We start from the raw sequence: 12,525 nt of genomic DNA on the forward strand, positions 1-12,525 counted from the left end.
CACTGCTGGAAACATTAAAGGCTATATATGTTCGCTCAACCTTTTTCCCTTGAAGTGTTGCACCTTCTTCGTAATGCTGATTCTCCTTAGATCACATTGAAATCTTATCAGTGCCTTCAGGTGAATTATAGGAACATTGAATGAGGTTCTTAAAATTTTGAGACTTAACTCCACTCAATACCAGGAAAGAGGAAAAAAAAAAAGTCTTGCTGTATGTTTCGAAACTAGCTGTTTATTTCTTATTGTTTCTTACAGTAATATTTTTTTTTCCTAAGCATAACATTATGACCAGAATCACAGAATAAATGCCAGGTTATTGGTCACCTAGAGGGTGAGCAAAAAAGCTTCTACAAAGCAGAGTTGATCTTTATTGGAGATTATAAACATTTCCAACATCTGTGCCTTTTGTCTCTTTCACTTGCATCCCTTACTTTGGTCTGCTACTCTGAGCAATGGCACCATTGCTGCTTTCTCCGCTGGACTGTATTCAGTCTTCTCTCTGTTTTCCACACATTAGTATTCCTAGTATTTTGGTTTCTTTCTATTTTGTGTGCTTCCCTGGCACAAGAGCAAGGAGCACAGAAGAGTCTTGTTTTTTATTCCAGTTTTACCAGAGTGGGTGCTTGGCTGTGGGAGGAGGACCTGAAGATGAGTTCATCTCAGCTTGTTCATGATGCAGCTGAGCATATTTTTACCTGCCTATGGAAGCAGCATATGAACAATCCAAAGAGGCTGTAGAGCATGTCCAGCGCTGCTGGTCTGTGAAAAATTGAGTTTCCAAACTCACAACCTCTTCTGAAGTTTTTCAGAGGCCTATAATTTTGGTACTTTGTCAAGAAAATGAGCAATCCTCCCTCTATTCCCCTTCCACTTCCCCAAAAGAAAAAAAGAGCTAGCCGCAAACCAACCAGAAGCCACACCCTTGGTATGAGGCAGCCCATCTGCCACATCTTAAATTCTGCTCCAGCTCTTCCAGTTTTAGAATTTGTCAACAAAATACTTGCAAAGTATTTTAATATGGACTTCACAAGCTATTTTTTCTAGTGTTGCTCTCAGACATGCCAGAATCACTTTAACAGAATCTGCTGTGGACTGCTAAGTAAAATAGGAGAAAAACACCTGATATGTACAATCTTTGACCACACTGATGATTTGGCAAATGTCTTAAGCAACTGAAAATAGAGTTCCTCTAAGATGTGTCAGAAACCTTAATTACAGGCAGAGTTCCAGGCTTGGTTATAATAAATACAATTATTCTCTCCCCTCTCAATTTAAATTAAAATTAAGTAAATATAAATAATGTCAATCCAACTGTCCCTCAATGCCATCCTTAATTGGCTAACATTGAAAAGTCGGTTAACGATGCCATTAGTTTAGACGAGATCATAAAACTTGAATTTCAGGTTATGTCTGTGAACGTATCGAGCTGAAATAATGCGAAGATAAACTGGAACAGGAATACTTGTGGTGGTGGTCAGCTGAAGAAAACCAAATCATGATAAAATGCCAACAACAAATCAAACCTCGTGTTGTCTGTAGGACAACACTAGTATGTTAATGCAAATATTTATAACCTATTTGATGTGATGCCATTATATCTTCCAATGTTTTGCAAGTTTGAAAACATCCCTTGTGCTTGAATTTGTTTTGTAACATAATTTATTAACTTACAAAATACAAAATGCAATGCTCAGTAAAATAATGTCGTTGGGATTGCAGGGAGAAATCAGTAACTTCTGGCAAAATCTTTTTGAAGATGATGAGCCTGAGTATTATTATTATTGAAAGGTGGAGAATTCACAGCACTGTCATTCTGTAGCTTGCTCCCACTTCTGATGCTTCTCAAAGAAGTTGCTGGCCGGGGAGGACTGTATTCCCCTGACTGTGCTCCATTTTGCTTTCTCCTCTGTAAGCAGAAAGACTTGTACTTACATGACTGTTTTTAATGGATTCATTGACAAGCTGCACGTTTTCATGCAGAGCATGAACTTCTTCAGAGCTGTGCATTCTCTTGGTTTTACAGTGACACTTTCAAATAACAAAAACTTGCATCCCTGTGGAGAGAGCTTTTGTACTCTCTCTCTGGAACTGCCCCAGTGACACAAATTCAGCATTTGACAAGTAGTTTTACACATGAAAGATTATTCTAACAGCATTGCAGCACGTGTAAAACTTTGCCAACATGCTTCTTGTGAAGACAGTGGTGCACTTTTTAACTGGCTTAGCCAGGTGAGGTGGTACAGTTGGCCTGTGTGGATGAGTTACCTGCTCTCTCCTCCGTATTTTTAAGAGCCTGCATGGAGCAGGTTATTTTTCCAAGGGAAAGGCAAGAGCTTCTTATGTTTCTTACTGGATTTGAGACAGTGTTCTCATGGTATGAGGCATGACAGATTTTAAAAGTAATACGAGAGACTGGCATCAAGATGCGGGTTGGGTGTGGGGAACATTGTGGAGTGGACTCGGGGGGGGGGGGGGGGGAAATCAGTGAAGGGTGCCCCTGCCCTCTCTTTATCAGTCTACTCCATTTGAAGTTTACAAGGGCTGCGTTAAACTAGTTACCCCTCTTGGAGTGGTGTTTCATCCCCGTCTTGATGTGACACACCTGGTGGGTTTTCCCCAGCAAGTGGAGACTTGGTTTTGCAAGCCATTGCTGTAAGGGCCACTGGTGGGGCTCTGGGTGCTGGGGGCGCTGGGAAGCGGGCATTTGACACACGTTTGAAATTCTGGAGTGCTGCAGTTTGAGTCAGTGCATATGATGAAATTGTGTAACTAGTCAACGATTTACAGAGGCAGGACTAGATTGGCAGAGGTGCCCTTATTGTGAAGTTCAAGCTCCCTAAAGCAATGAAACAATAGAGAGTAGAATTAGAGCGGAATTTAAATGAAGGAAAGATTTTGTGGCAGCAGGCCAGAAGGCCACATTGGGTTTTCTGAGGTACTGGCTGGGTTTGTCTTCACAGTCTGACACTGCAGCTCTGGAAGCTTGTGGAGCTTTCTGGTTTTGTTTATAAGGTGACTGAAATGTATGATTGTCGTAGCATCTTCTAATAATTGGAACAATACTTTTGCTTATCAAGAACATGGAAGTGATTCACAGATCCTCTTTGCCTGAGTATTGTTAGCAAGCCTAAGGAGTCAAGATCAGTTCAAATCAAGCTCATTTAGAAACGACGTATGTAGATCTTTCTGTTCCACCTCTGTTCTCCTAGCTATGTATTCCATTCTTATAATGAAATATTCTAGCATCCATATATGACAAGCATTTACTGTTATCATCTTGATTACATCTTTTTGTCTTAATATCTGGCCTGCGAAGACAAAGGACACAGTCAATATAACATTTTGTTTTAATAGGTAAAATCTCAACTGAAGACAAATCCTTAAATATGATTCTTAAACATGAAGTTCATTACAGACTTAGGAGAACATAAAAGGAAAATCTTTTCACTTTAAGCTTACCTTTGTTGAAAATTGGTTTCTTTTGTTGCTGAATTTAAAACAGGTTAATCAACAGTTACATTGGTTAATGTTACCCTACAAAGATTTCATTGGCTCAGCCTTCCATTTATGCATTTGATAAAAGAGTAAAAAAGGGTCACCACCCTGCTTGGGAAACTCTTTTCATTGTCTAGTTTCAGGTTTTGCGTACTGTCTGAAGGATAAAATATTGCCAATTAAGATATGAAATAATACCAGGAATTATACTGTGATGAATGATGACTAACAAACTCTGTATTGTTCTGGAAAATAAAAAGGTGAGTTGGATTTATTGCATTTTTGGGAAGAGAGGAAAAGGATGATGGGGACACTTTGGTTTTAGCACATAAGGAATGCTGACATCCAGTGAACATTACCACAGAAAAGAAAGTGAGTTGTTCTTTCCATGGTATTATTTCAGATTTGAATTGGTGATTATTTTTTATTTATTCTTCAGAGAACATGCGAAACCTGAAAAAAGGAAATTCATTAGCTGTGAACTTGAGCTCTGATAATTAATGTATTGATACAGTGAAAATGGCCTATATCCTTATCGTTCTTGCTCAAAAATTTTCATTGTTACTGGTAATTGTTCTGAGAAGTAAATTTAGCTCTGCCTGCTTGCCATATTTCATAGAATCGTGGAAAGGTTTTGGGTTGGAAAGGACCTTAAAAGATCCCCTAGTTCCAACCACCCTGCCATGCATGAGCAGGGTTGTCACCTACTTTAACAGATTGCCCCAAGCCATGTCTAAACTGGCCTTGAACACTTCCAGGGATGGGGCATCCACTGCTTTTCTGGGCAACTTGTTCCAGCGCCTCACCACCCTCACAGCGAAGAATTTATTCCTTATATCTAATCTGTATTTATTCAGGAACTTCAGGACTGTTAGTGTTACAATGGTATCTGTGTATGTACTTAGATTATGTGAGTGGCTAGGTTTCTTAATAACACACATCGGTATCCTATTTTACGTTTAAAGAGCCTGTGACACTTCCCTCCATGGCAGAATGGGCTGTATTTCCTGCTTGACGTTCTTGGGCCAAAGTTTCATAGCTGGTTATCTAAACTCGCGCTGTAAAACATGGGTGCATCAGACTGATGGACATAATTTATGTCTGTTTGTAAAGCATAATCCTTCTGACAATGAGATGAATGTAACTACACAGAATTTTATAACATTGTAACTAAACAGTTTAAAATTTATTGTAGAATTTTGTTGAATAATTAAGAATTTTTATGATGTGCGAAATGGCTTACAAATTATAAAAAGATACAAGGGATGCTTAGTAATGCAAGACCTGGGTGATTAACTAGTTAAGATCATCAGATGCACCTTTTTCTTTTAAATCTTAAAAATTTGAATCAGTTGCTGTATAGCTTTCCTGTAACAGCTAAATCTTCAAACCTGAATTTTCTTCATCTATGGATATGTTCAGCTGCATTCCAAGCTGAAATATTTGCCTGCTTATTTTCATGTTTTAGTAACCATTTGCATTACATAGATTGAAAAGATCTGAGTGATCAAACACCCTTTTATCTTCTGCTGTTGTCCAAGTTCGTTTCCCCAAAACTAGTTTAGAGCCCTTTTGTTGGGACACAGCGTAGCTGTCTTGCTTACTAATCTGCCCCTTCATATCTCAGCTCTGTTTGAAACTCTCCCCTTTCATAGTGCCTTTACCTTACCTTAGAGGAAGACCTGAGATGTTTGCATTGGACTACAGCACAAAGTTGTCTTGAATTTCGTGGATGCTTATGTATAAGGAAAGGCAGGTTTGGTAACTGGCAACATTTGATATTCCAACATCCATTGGTATTTGTCCAGGTCATTAGGAGTGAAGTTACTTAGGGTCAGTACAAAGAAGGAAGTAACAAATTTACTATTAAAAAATGGCTCGGAAATGTCTGTGTGAATTAATTAGATGCAGGAAGCTCTATGGGAATAGGAAGTCCGAAAAGGCCAGCACTGGAGAGTTATAAGGCCTGGGGAGAATCCACACACCTGTGGCTAGCAGAGCCATTGCTGTTTTTTCTTGTCAAATGAGTGATGATTGCCTGATGATCTGTATTTTTTTTTTAAACTTTGTTTCTTCACACAGAAATTTTTGTTTTTAAACACAATCATGGTAACTTTATTTTTTGTCTTCCAGAGGTTTCTACTGTCTTGTCAGAGATGAGTGTAAAATGTTTTTCAGGAAGGAAATCACACTGCTAGTAAATAATACAATTAAATTTTAATGCAGAGAGTATATTTGATATTTACTTTCCCTGGGACAACTTCTGTAATTCATACATACTGAAATAATGAATGTTTTCTCTGTAGTTTATTTAAAGGGATCTTCAGAGAACCTCTTTGCATATTCTGTCAAAATATATGCAAATTGACTTCCCTTAAGTCCATTCACTGAGACATCAAAAATGTATGAAATTACTTAATAAGAATTGAACCAAGTAAATATTTTGTGTCCTGAAGTGATATCAGTAACATAGCATATTTTATTTATTTATTTCTAATCTTTGAAGAGGAGTTTTGGTATTTCTTCATCTCTTGGCAGATGTACTTAGTAGTGGATTGCTATGAAATAGGTGGCGTTGTCTTTCAACTCCACAGTGGTTAAGGGATGAAGTGCTTTGGATTCTACTCTTCCAAGGTTTAATAGTTTAGTCTTCATACAATTCTATACCATCACTACTCAATACAGGACAAAAATACAGGTTAAACTTCTTTGAAATTCTTGGAAGCATGAATTGTGTTTCATAGCGCGATACTGAAACAATGGGCTGACAACTGCTGTTTTTTGGTTTTGAACACTTCTTGCAAACACTCCTCTGGTCAGTATTTGGTGAGTACAAATTTTTATGTTAGTGATCTGATTGGTGACTCCAAGGTGTTGGTTACTTTACATTTGTGGAGTTGTTAAACATTGATTTGCTTTTGAAGGAAGTACTGAAAATGATGGTGCAGTTCTGTGACAGCTGAAGTTGATCCAAACCTTCAGGTGCCAGGTACCACATTTCTTCACTTCTCTTGCCTCCTGTATGCTCTGTTAGTGGCTCGTTTCACCTTCACTTGTGTGCAGGCATCAGTGCTTCAGTATGCAGCAAGACAGCTCAGCGCTGACTTCTGAAAACTTACCTCCCCCTGCTCCCCAGGCTTGTTTTTCCCCCAGATCTTCTCCCAGTTGGTTCACTTTGCAGTTGTATTAATGCCAGCTCTGGCTCAAGAGAAACCAGCAGTAAGTAGGGGAGGGGAAGAGGCAAAATTGGGCTAATCCTACTTCAGATTGGTTTAGGAAGCAGCATAAAGGCCCCGAGAGAAAGAGTATTATTCCTGGATTACTGAAAAACAAGGTTTTCTAGAGTTATTGAGCAGCTGATTAGAAAAAAATCTTTGTTTAACCACAAGTGGTCCATGGAGTGCAAGAGAGTCAGTAGTTCACAACTGATGTGTAAAACCATACGAAGCAATTTAAAACTGTATTGCCTTAATTTAAAGCTTGGTTTTAAGGGCTGATGTTTGGGGAATGTCTTGTCTAAAGAGAAATTTCTTTCTTTCATCCTCTGTTCCCATTGGTAGAATCCTTGATTTATAGGAGGAGGAGGCTTGTGTAGAACTTACTGTATTGTGCTTTTTAGTGAGCTTTTGGGTAGAACTTTTTTCCACAGGGCAAAAGGAACTGAATGGGTTTGAGCTGGCTGTGTATGATGCACTGACTTTTTTAAATCTTTTTTTTTTTTTTTGGATTTCTGCAGTGATTTTTTTTTTTAAACTCAGTTTCTGTCACCGGGTAAATAGCAAGTGGTGGGAATGCATAAGTGGGTAGGTTTTTTTTGTTTTGTTTTGTTTTTTCTTTTTTGATTTTAAAAGACTCATTTTTACTTGAGAAGCATTGCTTTGTGGTGCTTCCCGGCTCTTCTCTTTTGTTTCATGCAGACTTCTCTAGAATACTTAAATATGCTAATCCCTGACAGCAGGAGGGTAAAAGCTTTTTAAACTTTTTGGTTTTGTGAGCCCTTGGTTACTTAAGACAATAAGAAAATGTAAATAATAAAGATATGTAGATGATGTGCATAATTATTTGCCAAGAAGCATATTGCAAACATAAATTGCTTTTAAGAGACTCCTAGAAGAAAGTGGAGGAGATGGTAGGATACATTTGAATAGCAGACTTGCAAAGCTCTGAGGAACTGTTTCTAGCTCTACTGCTGAATCACATTTCAATATCTTCTAAAGTGACAGATGATGAAATGAGCCAATGCTGTTAGTATTTCTTAAAACAAAACATAAGCTACTTGTTTAAATCAAATGGTCAATACAACTTTGTGTAGGCTTACAGTTAATCTATTTATAATTTAAAGTTTCCCTACAGCACAATTGATTATTCTTTTTCTCTTCCATTTCATCTGTTGCTCGTTTTTGGATTTTTTGGTAAAGGGTTCTACCTTATAGAAACAAGCTGTTACTTTAGATTTGTACCACATTTGCATAGGCTGTAATGCAAGCATTATGTATGAAAGAATCTGCAAGTAATAGCCTAAAAACTTGAGACTTTATCCAATTTGTTTACATTTATGAAGAAAATAAGGGATTGATACATACTTACTTCAGGTGGGACAGCTCTATGATTTTAGGGATACTAGTGTGGGATAGAAAAAAGTGAATGGAATAAAACAAAGATGATTGATTTTATCACAGTGTATTTATGATCTACTGTAACCATGCTAAATATTGCTTTCAAAACCATAATTCCTTGGGGTGCATGCAATGGTAAATTAATGAATCCATAATATTAAGAACAAAGTTAAGGGTGTGCTTATGTTCTGTTGAATACTAGTTTTGGATGTTAAGCCAAACCAAGACATTTATCTTGTGTTCATAATAAATGGCTTGGATTTGCATAAAGTCAGATTTTTCTTGGTGCTTAATTGCTTTTGTATAAGGTAAAGCTTTGTAATGTAGTTTTATACTGTTGGTAATTCTTTTTTTTATGTGACCTGGTAAACAAATGTTTTTCGTAGTAAATTGCTTGAGATTTTTAATAGGAGCTTACACATACTGAGGCTGTAATTGCGTCTTCCAACCCTAGAGAAAGACACAAATCTTTTCAAGATTGAAGGAGGTCATTGCTAGCAAAATGTGTTGTTGGTTTTAATGCAAACTATTTTATGCCGTTTCCTTCCTGAAGAGAAAATTGATTAATGACATTAAGGGGTAGTGAATTGCATTTAAAATTTCAAATTGTTTGACATTTTTGTTCGATAAATCCTATTGATGTTTTTTTCTGTGAAATTTGTGATTTGGTACAGTTTGTTTTGTTTGCATTTTAAGATGTTGATACACATGTGCAGGATAGAATAGGATGATGAAAAGGAGAAATACTCGATGTATATCTGTGGAAGAAAAGTCATAAATAGTTTTTAAGCGAACAAAAAGCTATAGTCTCTGTCTGGGAGAGTCCTAAGCTGCAGTTGGTTAGAAGCCAGAAAATTATACAGGAAAATATTTTATGTTTGTGTCTAACATCTGAAACTGGTCAGCATTGGAAATGATCCAAAATACATATGCAACGTAAGTTTAGGACTTTTAAAAATACTCTACTGCGTTACTGGCACCAAGTGAATAGCTGGAGGGAAGATAGTGTAACAGTCTGAAGCCTTTTAATACCCTGAGCAGTCAGCTAGCTGAGATGTCTTTTAACCAGTGGGATAATCCTTGTAAAAGATGTGCATTGGCTCACTGGGAAACACCCGTAGTCTCGTACTGAAAACACGGGTCTTCTGATCATTTTCCCTGTTCATTAGGAATTCAGAGAGGTCTGCATTGTGTAATTCTCCTGTCTACTTTGTGTTTCCACTATGGAAGAGTGGTGGTTCAAATAAGTAAGTGCAATTTTCAGAAGCATGCCGTTGCCCCATGAAGGAGGCAGATGTGGAAGGAGGACAGCCTCCACCTGCAGCCTCGCCACCCAGCAGGGCTCAGCCCGGCGTTGTCACGTAGGCCCTGGGTGCCTTCCTGCTTGCCGGGGGAGGTCCGGGCTCCTCGCAACTCCTTCGCTGTCCTGCTGCTTTTCTGCTTCATTACCCTGATGTGTGCATTGTTGATGCCATTTCACTCTCGGGCTCACAGTCTTATTCAAAAGCTGATCTAGTGTATCTAAGGGAAAAGGTCTCTCACCTCCCTCTCTCTCAAAATATAGCCCGCATAGCAAATATTCGCCAGTGTGATTGTGGAGCTGTGTTCAGCTGCACCGTTACAAGGCAGATTTAAGTGAAATCCAGACTAAAATTTTAGTCCAGTTTGGTGAGAAAATGATAAATAGAATAACAGGTTTATCATGATAGGAGCCTGCGAAATTACAGGTTGCTGATGTTGTTAAGAAGAGCAAACATATCTGTCTCCTTCACTGCTAATTATGCAGAATCAGTGTCTCATCTCAAAAATTCTTGCATATAAATCCTTATTTTTGCATTTTGCAGGTGTTAATTTATATGTATTTCATAGCCTGAAATGAACAAAGTGAGATGGTGATGTTAGAGGAAACCATTTCTTCAGTACCAAACTAGGGGTTGCTAATTTCATTTTAAATGAGTGATACCTAATACATAAAGTCATTATTTAGGTATAAATATAGCTTTTTTTTTTTTCAGTTGATAGCAGTGGTGTGCACAAATTGAAATATTATTTGTGATTGCTGTCACAATACCATTTCTACATTAATGGTAACCTAGACAGTGCTTTATCACTTTTGGGAGAGATGGACTTATCTGCCTCCTTGTGGCATTTTTTCTCTTGAACTTTTTGACCTCCCTTCTTGTACCTGTGCCCACACTTCTTGGTTTGCTGTTAAGATTTCCCACACTCTCCCAGTACTTACTGCTGTACTTAATTAAAAGTTTCCCTTTGCAAAATTATCCAAATGTAGTGCTTCATTGAACAACATGATACGAAATGCCCTATATAGGAAGCAAAGACTTCGTGCCAAGCGTCAGCTGGAGGGACCTGCATTTCCCTTTCATCTCTCCCGGCAGTGGAGGAATGTTAGGTGTTTTCTAGAGCATTTATTATGACCGTGCCTGGTGCTTGTTAAAGCTCATCCTCATGCTGTATTAGGTACAGTCTCATATTTATGTAATAACAATGTGAAACATAGGAATCTGGTTCCTGTGTTCAGTCATACGTGATCAAGCAGTAACCTTCTCCCTTACTTTTGGGAAAAGCTTGCTCCCTTTGGACAAAGCTTGTCTGGGTAGAGAGAGCAAACGTGTCTTGAGGGCAATGCTGGTCCTAACCTAGGATTTGTTTGGTATGTTCATTAGATATTGCAAACAGAATGTAGCTGTGTCTTTTAATGTAAGCTTTGAAGAGTGAGTGCGCTTGCTAAATACCGTGTACTTAGTGTGTGCATGTAATTTGTGTGTGTAAAACAAAAGGCTCGGGCAGAGAACTGCTCTCCAAATGGGACGCTGGCGATGTATTAATGGTAAAGGGAGTAAACTTCCTACAGGTATTGATGGTAAAGGGAGTAAACTTCCTGCATGTTAGTTTTGAGCTCAGACAGCACTGGCATTGAGCCTGAGGAGACTGGATTGTTTGTTGGTTCACTGATGATAATTTACTAAAGTTACTGTTTTCAGATGGGACTTGGCAGCCGGTGGGATCTGAACGTATGGTTCTGTGCAATGTGTCTCCTTTGTATGGGTGATCTTTTTGAAAAGAAATGTTCTGGGTCGTCTTAGCAAGGATTTGGGTTATACACTCTAATGTGATAATAAGTAAAAATCAATTAAATTATTGTTTTAATAGAATTTGCAAATTACTGTAGAAAGAAGTGATACTTATTTCCAAATGAATAACCCCCTGACCTGAGCAGGAAAAAAACACAGCAAAGCTCAATAACTGGATAAGAGAAAGCACTTTTTTTTTTTTTTGCTCAATTCATAATATTCTTGCTTTTCTTTTTACTTGAAACTAACTGCTGGTGCAGCTGGAACCAAAGAAGCTGTCATCTATTGTATAGTTAGGTTGTACTGTCATTTCTTTTTAAACAAGCCTGAAGTCGGTCATAAAAGGAGGTTATCTAAAATATGGATGTGAATCATGAATATTAATTGTTGCAATAAATAAATCAGAAAAAGTGGCAGTATGAGTGGAGTCTGGAGCAAGTTAGATTGAATAGTGTCACTAGGGTACTACCATGTTGTTTTATTAGCTGAGAAGAGCACTAGCACTGCTTGTTTAAAGGAAGAATCTCCTATGCTGTGGAACTTGGTTTTTATCTTTGCAATTTGCTCTGACAGTCATGCCTAGAAAATAAATCAGGACTATTTGACTATTGCTGGTTTCATACTTTATTTCAATTATTAAATAGGTACCTAGATATCAAAAAAAAAATAAATTTGAATTAAAGGGTCCCATCAAACTTTCCCGTCAAATGTTGACTACACACAAACCTTAATTGCAAGATAAGCTAACACTAACATGTTATAGCAGAAGAGTTGAAATGACATTGGGTTCACACAGATAAGTGGGGTAGATGATATTCTTGAACGTACGTTTGTCTCTTTCTTTCGGAGGCAAAAGCCCTGCTGTCGGGAACAGCTTTGCCCGGTTCGTGTCTATTTGATGAAGGCTGTTGTGGTGCTGGGGAGGCGTCTGCAGCGCCGGGAGCTGCCAGGGCCTCATTAAGAGCAGCTTGGAGCAGGGCCAGGCGGTCAGAGCCATGGAGCCTCAGCGTTTTTTCTCTGGGAGAGGAGAAACGGTTAGGAAAGGGAGGGGAAGAAAGAAAAGACTGCTTCACCCGTCGACTGCTGAGTTTTATTGTGTTGAAGGGGTTAGCTAAGTTCTTGGAAATAAACTTAGCCTGTAACTTCTTCAAGCTGTTGTGAAGTTGAATGCGTTCCCTCCTGTCCCTCTCCTTTTTCCTTTTGCGTTAGTGAGACACAATAATTGCAACAGGATGTTCAAAGGTCTTCCTGTATTCTTAGTGAAACTGACTTCTCACGCCGTATTCTGAATTAAATGAGAGAATGTATGCTAAAGATACAAA

General features: G+C 38.3%; 1 protein-coding gene across 1 annotated transcript in view; it reads left to right on the forward strand.

The window, feature by feature from the left end:
- BMPR2 (bone morphogenetic protein receptor type 2) overlaps window positions 1–12,525 on the forward strand; it is a 113,170-nt gene that overhangs the window by 17,100 nt on the left and 83,545 nt on the right. The gene's annotated exons all lie outside the window — the stretch shown is intronic.

Source organism: Anser brachyrhynchus, assembly GCF_964034855.1.
Source record: "Anser brachyrhynchus genome assembly, chromosome: 7".
Classification (NCBI taxonomy): domain Eukaryota; kingdom Metazoa; phylum Chordata; class Aves; order Anseriformes; family Anatidae; genus Anser; species Anser brachyrhynchus.